Genomic DNA, 14,371 nt, shown 5'->3' with positions numbered 1-14,371 from the left:
TTCTTTCTTTCTTTCTTTTTTCTTTCTTTCTTTCTTCCTTCCTTCCTTCCTTCCTTTCTTTCTTTCTTTCTTTTTTCATTTTTTGTTTTGTTTTTGGTTTCCAATATATGGTTTCTCTGTGTAGACTTGGCCATTCTGAAACTCAATGTATAGACCAGGCTGGCCTTGAACTCAGAAATCTGCCTGCCTTTGCCTCTAGAGTGCTGGGATTAAAGGCATGCACCACTGTGCCCAGCAAGACCTGCAGTTTTCATTTGCCTGATTATCTGGAGTGAGGGCTGCTGGGAACAGAATAGGAAGCTTCCTTTGTGACTCTGAGGCTTCTACCCCAAGACTGTCCACCTAGTGACAGGCATTTGTCAAATAGTCTCAACCTGGACTGTAGCTTGGTGTTAGAGTGCTTGTCCCAGAACTACACAACCCCAGAATGGTGGTACACACCAAAGTTCAGGGACTGGAGTCAAGAGATTAGAAACTAAAGGCCATCCTCAGCTACACAGCAAGGTAGAGGGTAACAAATCGACAACAACAACCAAGCAGCTTTGACCTAAGACCTGCCTCCAGCTGTTTCCTTCCAGCCTTCCTGGCCAGGCTTCTGGGACTGGCATTTCCTCCTAGGTTGGGCAAATTTCAAGTCCTAACAATGTTTTTGTTTGTTGGTGAATATCATATCCCTACCCTTGGTACATTTTCTAGAACAACCACAGCTTCCAGCCTTGTCTTATAGATGAGCTACTGAGGTTTGAATTCAAAATTCTTCAACCTTTCTGAAATCTCTCCAGTGAAACAACACAACCACAAGTTGGCCAAGGAGTCCTTTCTGCCTCTGCCTACATTTTTCCCTGCAGCACTCTGGCTGCCCTGCTCTCTCTTCCCTCTGCCCATCACTGCACTCCGGCTGCCCTGCTCTCTCTTCGCTCTGCCCATCACTGCACTCCATCTGCCCTGCTCTCTCTTCCCTCTGCCCATCACTGCACTCTGGCTGCCCTGCTCTCTCTTCCCTCTGCCCATCACTGCACTCCGGCTGCCCTGCTCTCTCTTCCCTCTGCCCATCACTGCACTCCATCTGCCCTGCTCTCTCTTCCCTCTGCCCATCACTGCACTCTATCTGCCCTGCTCTCTCTTCCCTCTGCCCATCACTGCACTCCATCTGCCCTGCTCTCTCTTCCCTCTGCCCATCACTGCACTCCATCTGCCCTGCTCTCTCTTCCCTCTGCCCATCACTGCACTCTGGCTGCCCTGCTCTCTCTTCCCTCTGCCCATCACTGCACTCCATCTGCCCTGCTCTCTCTTCCCTCTGCCCATCACTGCACTCTGGCTGCCCTGCTCTCTCTACCCTCTGCCCATCACTGCACTCTGGCTGCCCTGCTCTCTCTACCCTCTGCCCATCACTGCACTCTGGCTGCCCTGCTCTCTCTTCCCTCTGTCCATCACTGCACTCTGGCTGCCCTGCTCTCTCTTCCCTCTGTCCATCACTGCACTCTGGCTGCCCTGCTCTCTCTACCCTCTGCCCATCACTGCACTCTGGCTGCCCTGCTCTCTCTTCCCTCTGCCCATCACTGCACTCTGGCTGCCCTGCTCTCTCTTCCCTCTGCCCATCACTGCACTCTGGCTGCCCTGCTCTCTCTTCCCTCTGTCCATCACTGCACTCTGGCTGCCCTGCTCTCTCTTCCCTCTGCCCATCACTGCACTCTATCTGCCCTGCTCTCTCTTCCCTCTGCCCATCACTGCACTCTGGCTGCCCTGCTCTCGCTTCCCTCTGCCCATCACTGCACTCCATCTGCCCTGCTCTCTCTACCCTCTGCCCATCACTGCACTCCATCTGCCCTGCTCTCTCTTCCCTCTGTCCATCACTACACTCTGGCTGCCCTGCTCTCTCTACCCTCTGCCCATCACTGCACTCCATCTGCCTTGCTCTCTCTTCCCTCTGCCCATCACTGCACTCTGGCTGCCCTGCTCTCTCTTCCCTCTGCCCATCACTGCACTCTGGCTGCCCTGCTCTCTCTTCCCTCTGCCCATCACTGCACTCTGGCTGCCCTGCTCTCTCTTCCCTCTGCCCATCACTGCACTCTGGCTGCCCTGCTCTCTCTTCCCTCTGCCCATCACTGCACTCTGGCTGCCCTGCTCTCTCTTCCCTCTGTCCATCACTACACTCTGGCTGCCCTGCTCTCTCTACCCTCTGCCCATCACTGCACTCTATCTGCCCTGCTCTCTCTTCCCTCTGCCCATCACTGCACTCTGGCTGCCCTGCTCTCTCTACCCTCTGCCCATCACTGCACTCTATCTGCCCTGCTCTCTCTTCCCTCTGCCCATCACTGCACTCCATCTGCCCTGCTCTCTCTTCCCTCTGCCCATCACTGCACTCTGGCTGCCCTGCTCTCTCTTCCCTCTGCCCATCACTGCACTCTGGCTGCCCTGCTCTCTCTACCCTCTGCCCATCACTGCACTCTGGCTGCCCTGCTCTCTCTTCCCTCTGTCCATCACTGCACTCCATCTGCCCTGCTCTCTCTTCCCTCTGTCCATCACTGCACTCTGGCTGCCCTGCTCTCTCTTCCCTCTGCCCATCACTGCACTCTGGCTGCCCTGCTCTCTCTTCCCTCTGCCCATCACTGCACTCTGGCTGCCCTGCTCTCTCTACCCTCCGCCCATCACTGCACTCTGGCTGCCCTGCTCTCTCTTCCCTCTGCCCATCACTGCACTCCATCTGCCCTGCTCTCTCTTCCCTCTGCCCATCACTGCACTCTATCTGCCCTGCTCTCTCTTCCCTCTGCCCATCACTGCACTCTGGCTGCCCTGCTCTCTCTTCCCTCTGCCCATCACTGCACTCCATCTGCCCTGCTCTCTCTACCCTCTGCCCATCACTGCACTCTATCTGCCCTGCTCTCTCTTCCCTCTGCCCATCACTGCACTCCATCTGCCCTGCTCTCTCTTCCCTCTGTCCATCACTGCACTCTGGCTGCCCTGCTCTCTCTACCCTCTGCCCATCACTGCACTCTGGCTGCCCTGCTCTCTCTTCCCTCTGCCCATCACTGCACTCTGGCTGCCCTGCTCTCTCTACCCTCTGCCCATCACTGCACTCTGGCTGCCCTGCTCTCTCTTCCCTCTGCCTACCACTGCACAGTACATTTTTCCATCTTAGCCTCTGCAGACTGGTTCTCTCCTTTTTCTCCCCTACAATGTCATTTTCACACCAATAAACCGCTTCTCCTCTCCCCACCCCATCTCACCCATGGATCATAAAACACAAAAGTCCTTTTGTCTCTAGAGATAGTAAAATCTCTTCCTTCAGACCTTGCCCTTATACTGGGGCCCACTCCCTGTGAGCTAGAGAAGTTTCCATTCAAAGAAAGAGTTCAGACCGAAGAGAAAACCTACCCCCTTCATCCAGAGCCTCTGTGAAATCCTGGAACAACTGATCCTGTCCACGCAGGTCTTGACTGGTGCATATCACGCTTGTCCCTTTCCACTACCAATACAGTCTTTCAACCTCCAGCTGGGGCTCTTACTGGATCCTCTTCAGCTTCCAAGGAGTCAGAAAACTAGGTTGGCTGAGAAGTGGTTGAGGGTAGCGGGGCTCTGCTGGAAGCAGGAGAGGATGGACCCACTACAACAGCACAGGCATATATGTTATTACTCCACTTGGCAGAAGAGAAAGTGTGAGTAGTTCCAATGCTGGAAGTGAATGAAAGAAGGCCAAGGATACCACTGCAACTTTACTATTCCAGATAAAAGCCTTTCTACTTAGGGAGGGCTCTATTAAAATGTCCTTCCTTGGGCTGGGGTGTAGCTCAGCTAGGAAAGAGCTCGCCTAAAATGCAGGAAACCCTACACCTGTAATGCTGGCACTCAGGAGATGTAGATGGGAGAATCAGGCCAGGGCCATTCTTGGCTACAGAGTTTCAAGATTTCCTATATATGCCATCACACATGTGAATATATTCCCCCATTATCCATGTCAAAGGGAGTTTTTTGTTTTAATTAATTTATTTTTATTTTATGTGTATGAGTGTCTTAGCTGCACACAAGTTATGGAGATATGTATATAACTTGTGAGTCTGGTGCCTACAGAGTCCAAAAAAGAGTGCCAGGTCCTTGGAACTACAGTTATAGACAGTTACAAGCTGTCATGTGCTGGAACCAAACCTGGGTACTCTGCTGCATCCATCTCTCCAGCCTCCTCTCTCCTTCTCTTTTTATGAAGGGGTGGTTGAGTCCCAGAAAGATGAGCATGAAAAGCAGTTTTAGGGCTCCATCAGAGAGTAGTGAGGAGGCACACTAAGATCCCATCCCTAGGGCCATACAGTGGCACATGCTTTTCTTTAATCTTAACACTTGGGAAACAGATACAGGCAGATCTTTGCAAGTTCAAGGCCAGCCTGGTCTACATAGCAAATCCCAGGCCTGCCAAGACTATGTAGAGAGACCCTGTCTCAAGAGGGGGAAAAAAAAGTCCCAAGATCTCGCCACCAGACTGACACCGTTAGGTCTTCACTGGAGAAAACAGGGGCTGCCCTGATGGGGACCTGATTCATTGAGGGCCGCACTGAAGGCTGGGAAAGAGCAAACAGCTGTTTCAGTACAGAGGTAGAAAATGGGGTTGATTCGAACCCAAATGCTAGCACTGGAAAGGGAGGAGAGTGAGCTTCCAAGATGAGATGAAAGGCTTCGGACACAGGTGCCCAGGATGGAAGGCAATGAACGGGAGGTCTGGAAGGTCTCTAATGCGCTTCTGGAGGGCTGACCCCGGCTTCTGCTTTCTCAGAGGAAGGCCCAGTCTCATTCTGTTGATGAGGAGAATGGGAAAAGTTCAAGGAAAGAAAAGTCTGGAAAGAAAAGTAGCCAATAGGAAAGAAAGGAGACCCAGGGGAGGATGTGGGGCAGAGCAACTGGATGCACGGAAGTTGGCAGCTGCCATCTGACCTCCTCAGGGGTTTTTGTTTCGTTCTAGCATGAATGGTTGGCTGAGTGTAGACAGGAAGAAGCAAAATACTCAAGTCCTTCCTGGCTTCAAGTTTCCACAGGAAGGGACCGTGAGAGAAGCAGAGAGGCTGAAGTAACAGCCTTGGAGACTTAACCTGGATGACAAATAAAATGAAGGCAGAAAGGTGCCTGTCCAGGGGGAGAACTCAGGAGGCTGAGAGCTAGAGACAGCTGGTGCCCATCAGTGACAACCGGGCATCTCCTGGAAGTGGCTAGAAAAGTGCCCTGGAAGGAGAGGATGAGAAAGAGTTTACCAACTAGCTGGTTTTGGAGGTGGGGCCACCCACTATGGAGAAATTCCCTATAAGGAAACAGAAGAACTCAGCAAGAGAATCACCAAGAAAATGACGGAGCTGGGGTCGCTCACTCCTCTGAGTTTCAAATTCGCCATTTGAGCAGTATTTTAAACATGAGGTGGTCTAGACCAGAGGATCCCAAAACAGGCTGGGAGCTCCAACCAGGTGGTAGATTGTCATATGGGAGAGAAGGGTCTCAGACCAGACTTCAGCTTCAACATCAGGTTGCCTGTGGAATAGAGAGGGAGGCCAGCAGAGGCTGTTCCCCCAGTTGGTCCATCCCAAATAGCACCCACCTTTGACTATGATGTGATTAAGGTTCAACTCTTCCATTACTCCATAAGTTCCGTGTAGAGAGGGTGACATCTGCGTGACTCATTTCCATGTCACTGGAGTTTGACAGGGAACATCACACATAGTAGGTGCTCAGTGGACCTGAAAGATGAGTGGTGCACCAGGGCTGTGACCCCAAATCTTCTCTGCACCCAGTGTGAGACTCCAGGCAAGCAACTTCTCCCTGCCCTTCACTGTCCTTTATTTATTTGCTTTTAGATTTAGTTTATATATACGGGTGTTTTGCCTGCACGTATGCCTGTATACCACATACGTGCTGGTGTCTATAGAGGCCAGATACTGGGTTTCCTGGAACCGGAGTTACAGATGGCCGTGAACTGCTATATGGGTGCTGGGAATCAAACCCAAGGTCCTCAGGATCTGAACCACTGAGTTCTCTCTCCAGCCCCCTCAAACTCCTTTATCTCCAAGTTTAATTAATCCTAGCACTGCCTCTGTTCAGCTCCCAGCATCCAGTCTGGTATGCAATAAACTTAATTCTCCACCCTCCTTTCCTCCCCTCCCCCTCCCTCTACTTCCCCACTTTTTCATGCACTCACCGCACCCATAGTCCAGAGCCATAAAACTCCACCCATCAAGGACTCTCAACTCCCCAGGCCCTGCTCAACCCCTTCTCCCAAGTTGTAGGGCTGATGTTTCCAACATCTGGCTTCAGGTTCTCCTAACCCCAGAGTCTAGGACTGGGGCCTGAGTGGACCTCAGGTCTAGCCAGGTTGCCGTTGCCATGGCAAAAGCGACAATCCCCAGCCACAGGTTCCCTAAGTGACTGGTTACTCTTTAACATATCCACCCACCTTGGGTGATTAGAAGAATCAATAAGATAACCGGGCGGTGGCAGCTGGCTGTGCTCACTGCCTTCCTGGTGGACCGGCTCCTGGTGGCCACTCTGCCACTGTGTGTGGGCCCCAGCTCCTCCATGCCCCCCAGTGTCCAGCTGGGTATACTTGGTCATGGTCAGTGTGAACGCGCCCCTCGGGGCTCCAGTGGCGAGTCCTTATGGTAAGTAAGGCCAACATCTGTGGCTGGGGGATGGATGGTCAGGGTAGGACATGATCAGGCTATGGAGGCTACTGGACAACCCTATGTTTCTGATGGGTTCGAAGACTCTCCAATGCTTATTTCAGGGTGACTGGAATCTCAGAAGAGGCTGGGCCTTACTCACTAAGGTCTCTGACAAGGACATGGCTGTGTGGGAAGTGCTGGGAGGGATTGCGAGAGCCTGCAGCCAGGGTTTGGTTCTTTTTGAAGAAGGTTTTGCTAAGAGCCTGCATCCAGGGAAATTTTCCATAGTTCTAAAGAAAGCAGGGGTCCCTGGACAGATAGTTAGTGGTGTTTGAAACCCCCTGAAAGTGGTACGGAGCCTGGCCAAGTAGCCAGCTGGGATGGGACCTTGGCGGATGAACTCCGGGGGATAATCTGTTGGTTTCTCCATCCTCCCTGGAGATGAGGTTAAATTCATAATCCTGCAGAGGCCAAGACAGTTGAATGTGGTCTTTTATTGGGTGTGTGAAGCTGGGAGAAAGTGGTGCCCACTGACAGGAGAGGCTTCGTGACCAGCAAATGGGCACTATGTGAACTTATAATGGAATGTTGCCCCATTATTGAAGAAAAATGCAGATGTGTGTGCAAATAGCAAGTCCCAGTTGCAGCAAAAACCTGCAGGTATTTCTGATAACAAAACGGATGTAGTCCTATATATGTACACACAGGTTTGTATTTGCATAGAAAATTTCGTGGGAGGACACAAAGATGATGGTTTTGTTTCTGAGGGAAGAGATTCAAGAGAATGTTTGCATCTTGAGGCACATTCTAGATTAAAAAAATATTAATAACTTGGTGTATTTTTTGGAGCTAAATTACACGTGCACAAGCGGATACAGAGCTTGGCTGCTGGAATGCTGGGCATCTTGGTTCGGACAAAATTTGAGTCACTGGATGTTTCTGTGCCTCCATCATTTTCTTTGACATGGAGACAAAGTTGGAGCCGTGGATCCATAGGGTCACATGGAGGCAGGACATAAAGTGCATGACATCACAGAGACTGTGAGGACTCAGTAAATATTACTTAACATCACTCTTTTTTTATTATATACATCTATTTATTTATCTGCTTATTATTTGTGTGTGTACATACTTGCATCATAATGTGCTCATGGAGGCCATCACACAACCCTCGGTCCTCTCCCTCCATCATGTGGGTCCCGGGAATCGAACTCAGGTCATCAGCCTTGCCAGCAAGTACTTTACCCACTGAACTGTATCATCTGGCTCTTGCTATCATTCTTAGCTAAGGCTAGATGACCAGTGACTTGTCAGGAACTGTCCCTCCTGACTTGTCTGGAGATTCTTTGCTTTAACTCAGAACTAAGCAGGAGAAAGTGACTCCTTGGAAACAGTAGAAGCTTAAAAATCAAAGGGCCTGGGACCCATTCCTCATACAATCAGTATGACCTTGGAAGAGTCACTTCCCTCTCTGAACCTACTTCCTCTTTTGTAAATGGAGCTAATTTTACTGGATTGGAAGTTACAGGGGCATAGTTAAAGAGCTAGATATACTTTAATTCATAGTTGTAAGACTTGGTTGAGCCCATAGCCGGAGGAATTGGCTCTGGAAGGGGGCAACACTTGGCTTTGCACACTATAACCTTTCTATTAGCACTGGTTAAAGGTGAAGATGAAGCCTCACAGAGTTCTCCTAAAGGATAATGTAGTAAGAGCACCACTCAATAGCATCTCTGTCTATACTTCAGAAGATGTTCATATGTCCTTTCTCTTCAGATTCTTTGCAGTGCTTACCAAGTGCTGGTATCCAACATAGAGTTGCTGGCACAGATAGATGGGTGGTTGGATGGATGGATGGTTGAATGAATGGGTGTATGTATAGATGGATGTTTGGATGAGTAGATAGCTAAACATATAGAAAGATGGATGGAGGAATGATGGATGGATGAATGGTTAAGTGGATAGATGGATAGTTAAGTGAGTGGCTATATGTGGATGGTTAGATAAATAAGTAAATAGGTATATGGATAAATGGATGTTTGATAGATGGATGGCTAAATGAATGGAAATATGGTTGAATGGATGTGTGGATAGTTTAATGATGATTGGGTGACTAAATGGACAGTTGGATGGAAGGAAGGATGGATGGTTGAGTTGATGAATGGATGGATGGATGGATGGATGGATGGATGGATGGCTGGCTGGCTGAGTGGATAGTTGGATAGATTTATAATTGGGTGATTGGCTATATGGACAGTTCAGTGGTTAGGTAGTTAAATAAATGGATGATGGATAAATGGATGATTGATGGACATATGGTTGGATGAATGGATGGATGGATGGATGGATGGATGGATGGATGGTTGAATAGCTGAATTATGGTTTGATGGCTGGATGAGTGGATGGTTAAATGGCTATATGGACAGATGCTTGGCTGTATGGTTAGATAGTTAGATTTATGGGTATATGGATAAATGGATGGTTGGATAGATGGTTGATTGAATGTACATATGTACGTATGGGTGGATGGATAGTTGAATGAGTATATGCATATGCACATATATATGGATATTCTGTATCTATTGTCCCATTTAATGGTCACAACAGTTATGTGAAATAAATAATATTGTTATCTCTGAGGAAAAAAGAACAAAAAACTAAGGTTGAGGGTTTTTAAAAATATTTCTGAATTGAGATATGATATAGTCAGCTGTTGCCAATCCTCTTGGCCAAGCCACAGATGTGATTGGTCAGGGAAAGGGAGTCTCCAATGGCCATAGTCACAGTATCCATATCCCATAGCTACAAAACAAACAATAAAAAACCCACCATTGTTCCAGGATAGTGGAACATTTGCAGTAACATGTGTGTGGTTGTTGGTGGTTTAAAATCCCATTTTCTGATAAAATAAGTCTAGGTTAGCATCCCAGTTCTTCCTTCTTTCTTCAAGCTGTGTGGTTGGCTTTCCTGAATTTTAGAGAGTTCATCTGTAAAGTGAACTAGGGAAACCTGCTGGGAGACTCTGGGAAGAGTTCTCATTCTGATAAAAAGAAAAAAAATACTTATTGGAAAAAAACAAAACTATCTCCTGGGGACAACAGTGGCCATTCCTGAGGTTAGCTCAGCAGTGGCTGATTGTTGGGTGAAGGCTGGGAACAGCAGAGACAGTGAAGGGCAGGGCCTGTGCAGACCAGAGAAGGAGCACATGAGGGCTTAGACCGAGGGAAAGCCCCCAAGTACATCATTGTTCCTGGATTTGAGTCGTAGTTGGACACTCTCTTTGGTGGGGTGACCGTGGATGGACTTGGACTTCTGAATGTCCAGTCTGTTCACAGCACAGTCAATTTCACCTCAGGCTAGGGATAGTCTCTCTTTGATCAGATAGTTGATGTGAATGGGAACATCTGTCCCCTGACTAGACTATAAACTTGGTGAGGTCAGGGACATTGGTGGCTTGTTTGGCTTTGTCTTATAAAGTCTCACGTGATGGCTGGCACATAGAAGTGTTTGTTGGATGAATCCATCAGGAAGGTTTAACAAACAGCCTCAGACAGTGACCCCTGGTGTCAGCCAGATCTGGGTCCTTCTTGTCCTTTCTGTGTCCTCACGGTGTTGGCTTTTGTAGCTTGTTTCTGATCCAAAGTGGCTCTCCCAACATCAGGCGTCATGTTAATTTTTGTATGTCTGAGACTGGAGGAGACCAGAAGAGTTTACCTCAATACACTTGGGGTACCCCTTCCCTGGCATTTTTTTCACTAATGTTTTTCAATTAAAAAATCAAGTTTCCCCAGAAATCTCTCAACAGACTTTCCTAGATTAAGAAAAGCTCAAAATCAAGGTGGGAAGGAATGGGAAAGCCAAGGCTAGTTTAGCCCAGCCATGCTCCTCTCTTGGGCCCAGAACACTACTGTTTCATGTTCTGTTAGAGCTGGTCTCTGGACCTCAGCACTATCAACATGCTGGCTGAATAACTGTTGTAGAGAGCTATCCTGCACATTGTAGGGTGCTAAACACCATCCCTGAGCTCTGCTGTACTAACCAGAGGCTAATAATGTCTCTCGCCATCAGCTGTGGCCACTGAAACATCTCTAGATTCTAAACACGTGTCCCTGAGGATACGATTGCATCCATGTGTTAAATGGAATCAGAGATAGCTACTGTGCAGTGTCTGCTGCAGGGCAGTATACTGGAACTCATGGGTCGGTGCTTGCTTTAGGTACCTGGGTCTCATGCCTAGCTAACTTTGGAGCTGTCCTGGGAAACTGTGAGGATAAGATGCTGCACATTATGTGCTAATCTGACCCCTGGCTTTATTTCCTATCTTTGTTTCCCTTGATTATTGGTAGGATATCATTTCCATTACTACTCTGACTTCTTTGAGGGCCAGCTCTGAACTGTCTGATTCTCTTTTCTTGTATTTGTGTGATTTATACAACAGGCTCTATGTAGTCTGAGGAAGGTTAATTGAATGGATGAATCAATGGAAAGATGGATGGATGGATAGAAGGATGGATAAATGGATAGATGGATGGATGGAAGGAAGGAAGGATGGATGGATAGAAGGATGGATGGATGGATGGATAAATGGATAGATGGATGGATGGATGGAAGGAAGGAAGGATGGATGGATGGAAGGAAGGATGGATGGATGGATGGATGGATGGATGGATGGAAGGAAGGATGGATGGATGGATGGATGGATGGATGGATGGATGGATGGATGGATCGATAGGCTGATGTGGCCAGAATGGCAACACCTGCAAGTGCTTAGGACAGCACAGGTAAGGAGATAGGTGTCATTTATTAGCCACTAACAACAGGCCCCCTGTAGCTAGAGTTTTTCAGGTCCTGCCTGGCCCACAGTCAGGACAAATCTCTCTCACCCACCAGTCCCACAGCCGCTCAGACCCAACCAAGTAAACACACAGAGACTTATATTGCTTACAAACTGTATGGCTGTGGCAGGCTTCTTGCTGTCTAGTTCTTATATCTTAAATTAACCCATTTGTATTAGTCTATACCTTGCCACGTGGCTTGTGGCTTACTGGTATCTTACATGTTGCTTGTCATGGCAGCAGCTGGCAGAGTCTCTCTGCCTCAGCCTTTCACTTCCCAGAATTCTCTTCTCTGCTTGTCCCGCCTATACTTCCTGCCTGGCTACTGGCCAATCAGCATTTTATTTATACAGAATGATAGCCACAGCAGCCCCCACTAGGATAATATACCTGTTTCTAAGTGTCAAATGAGCCCCAAATTTTTCATGAGATAAAAGCCTCATCCTTTTGACCAATAGCAGCAGCCTTGGGTCAGAAGCTGTCATCAGAGGCACTCTGGGCAAATGGCTTTCTCACTTTAAGCTGTGCAAAAGTGTTCTCTTTCCTTCATCCCTCTCTCTGACACTTCCAGGATCTTGTGGGGAATCTTGGCAGGTTCTCACTACAAAGCCCTAGTTGGCTTGGACTCACTCTGTAGACCAGGCCGGTCTCCAGTTCATAGAGATCCACTTACCTCTGCCTATGGAGTGCTGGGATCAAAGGGTGTACCACCACACTCAATTTAGGATTTTACTTTGTAGCCTAGGCTATCCTGGAACTCACTCTCTGCCCCAGGCTGGCTTTAAGCTTTCAGCTGTCCTTCTGCTTCTGCCTCTAGGGTCCTGAGATAAGACAGTAAGCGTGTGCCACCATGTCCAGCTTCAATTTCTTTATCCATCGAGTAAACCTTGGGTTTTTTGTAAGGATTCCATGAGCTAATGAAGGAAGAAAAGTACAAACTATACCATGTTTTGTTACTTTGGAGGATGATAGGCCCAAAGTTGAGTAAAATGCCAGATGCTAGCCAAAGATGGGGTCATGTCCGGTATCTACAGATGCTCTTTCCCACCACTCTTCCAACCCCCTCCACACATCTTTCCATCATTCCTCAACATGGAAGCCTCTATGATTTAGGTTCACAAGCCTGTCTGTCTGCACATGGGAAGCTTTTCTGGTTTTAGTTGTGTGTGTGTGTGTGTGTGTGTGTGTGTGTGTGTGTGTGAGTGACTTGGGGAGGGGGTGTCCTGGTATACCAAAAATCATTGTAGGGCTCTTGGGTGTCAGTCCTCTCCTTCTATCCACCTTGTTTGAGACAGGGTCTCTTTATGATTCACCGCAGCATACACCAGCTAGCTAACCCAGAGCCTCGGGGAAGGCTGCTGTCTCTGCCTCCTATTGCCCCTGATGCATGCTGCTGCATATGGCTTTACATGGGGTCTGGGGATCCAAACTCCAATCCTCACAATTGTACATCAAGGGCTTTATCCACTGAGCCTCCTCCCGCAGCCCAAGGGAGACCTTCTTAAACTCTACATCTGGAGAATGGGGCTCTTCTGGAGTGAGATTCAAGCATCTTTCATTGTTATTGAGGTCTGTATGTGACTTTGGGCATCCCCGTCAGCTGGGATTTGGAAGCTATTGCCTCACTTCCTCCTGTGTAGCAAAGAAAGGAACACATCCCCAGCATGCATCCTGAATCCCACTGTGGCCCGTTGCTTCACTTCTCTTGTTCCTGTGTGTCTTCAGCCACTGTCTAACGGGCAGGGGTTTGCAGACACTCTGCTAGGCACTGGGAACACATAGACAAAATGTGCTTTCGGGGATTGGCTCCATTTGCTGGCATGGTGGGCAAGCCCACAGGGACCAAAGAGAGAGCAGCCTGACATGGGTGGCAAGCTATGGGAACACAAGCTGCTTTGGGGGGAGAGGACCAGGAGAGGAGAGAAGGAGAGAGAGTTCCAGCTGAGATGACAGCCTATGCAAAGATCCAGAGCCTGGCTGCACAGTGTACTGACTTTATTGGCACTTGGCAGCGATCAACTCTACCCTTTTGAATAGTGTCTTAGTCCTGAGCTGGCTGTTGTGTGGCTGGCTTATCTAGTCCCTAAAAGCAACCTTGGATACTAAAGTGCAGAAGTTGGGCCTTCTATTTTTTCTGACTCATGTCCCTGGCACGAGAATGGACCTCCAGCAGGAGAGAAATGTTCCCCTCGGGAAATGTAGCCCCTTCTATGCCACACACAGGCTGCTGCTGGACACGGAGTGTATTTTGTCCCTTTTGATCTTCCAAACAAGGTGTCGAAGTGGAAAGTCTTCTGTTCCTTTGTTCTTGAGACAGGCCTCACATTGTAGCCCAGGCTGATCTCAAACTCCTGCCATCCCTCTGGCTTCAGCCTCCCAAGCACCAGGACTGGAGGCATGTGCCACCAAACCCAGCCTTGGGTGTTTTAAGATTCATGTGTACGTGTGTAGGTGTGCACATGTGAGTGTATGCCATGTATGTGCAAGTGTCCCAAGAGACCAGAGAGGGTGTCAGATCCCCTGGAGCTAGAGTTACAGGCATTTGTGAGCCACCCACGGTGGGTGCTGGAAACCAAACTCGGTTCCCCTGGAAGAACAGAATGCCTTCTAAATCACCAAACCAGTTTATTCAGATCCCAAACCTAGAATGTTGGGGACAGAATCTCATCCACAGGATATCCCAGGCTGGCCTTGCACTCATGTGTGATCCTCCTGCTCCTTGAGTACTAAGATCACAGGAGGTAGCCTCCAATCTAAGGTGTGTTTATTTGTTAGATCTATTGAAACAGGGTATAGTGTAGCCCAGGCCAGCTCTGGCTACTCTGGAACTTGCTTTGTACACCAGGCTGGTTTCAAACTCAGACAGATCAGCCTGCCTCTGTCTCCCGAGTGCTATGATTAAAA

This window comes from Onychomys torridus, chromosome 4 (genome assembly GCF_903995425.1).
Source record: "Onychomys torridus chromosome 4, mOncTor1.1, whole genome shotgun sequence".
In the NCBI taxonomy this organism is placed as follows: domain Eukaryota; kingdom Metazoa; phylum Chordata; class Mammalia; order Rodentia; family Cricetidae; genus Onychomys; species Onychomys torridus.
Note: the sequence above shows the minus strand (reverse complement) of the source record.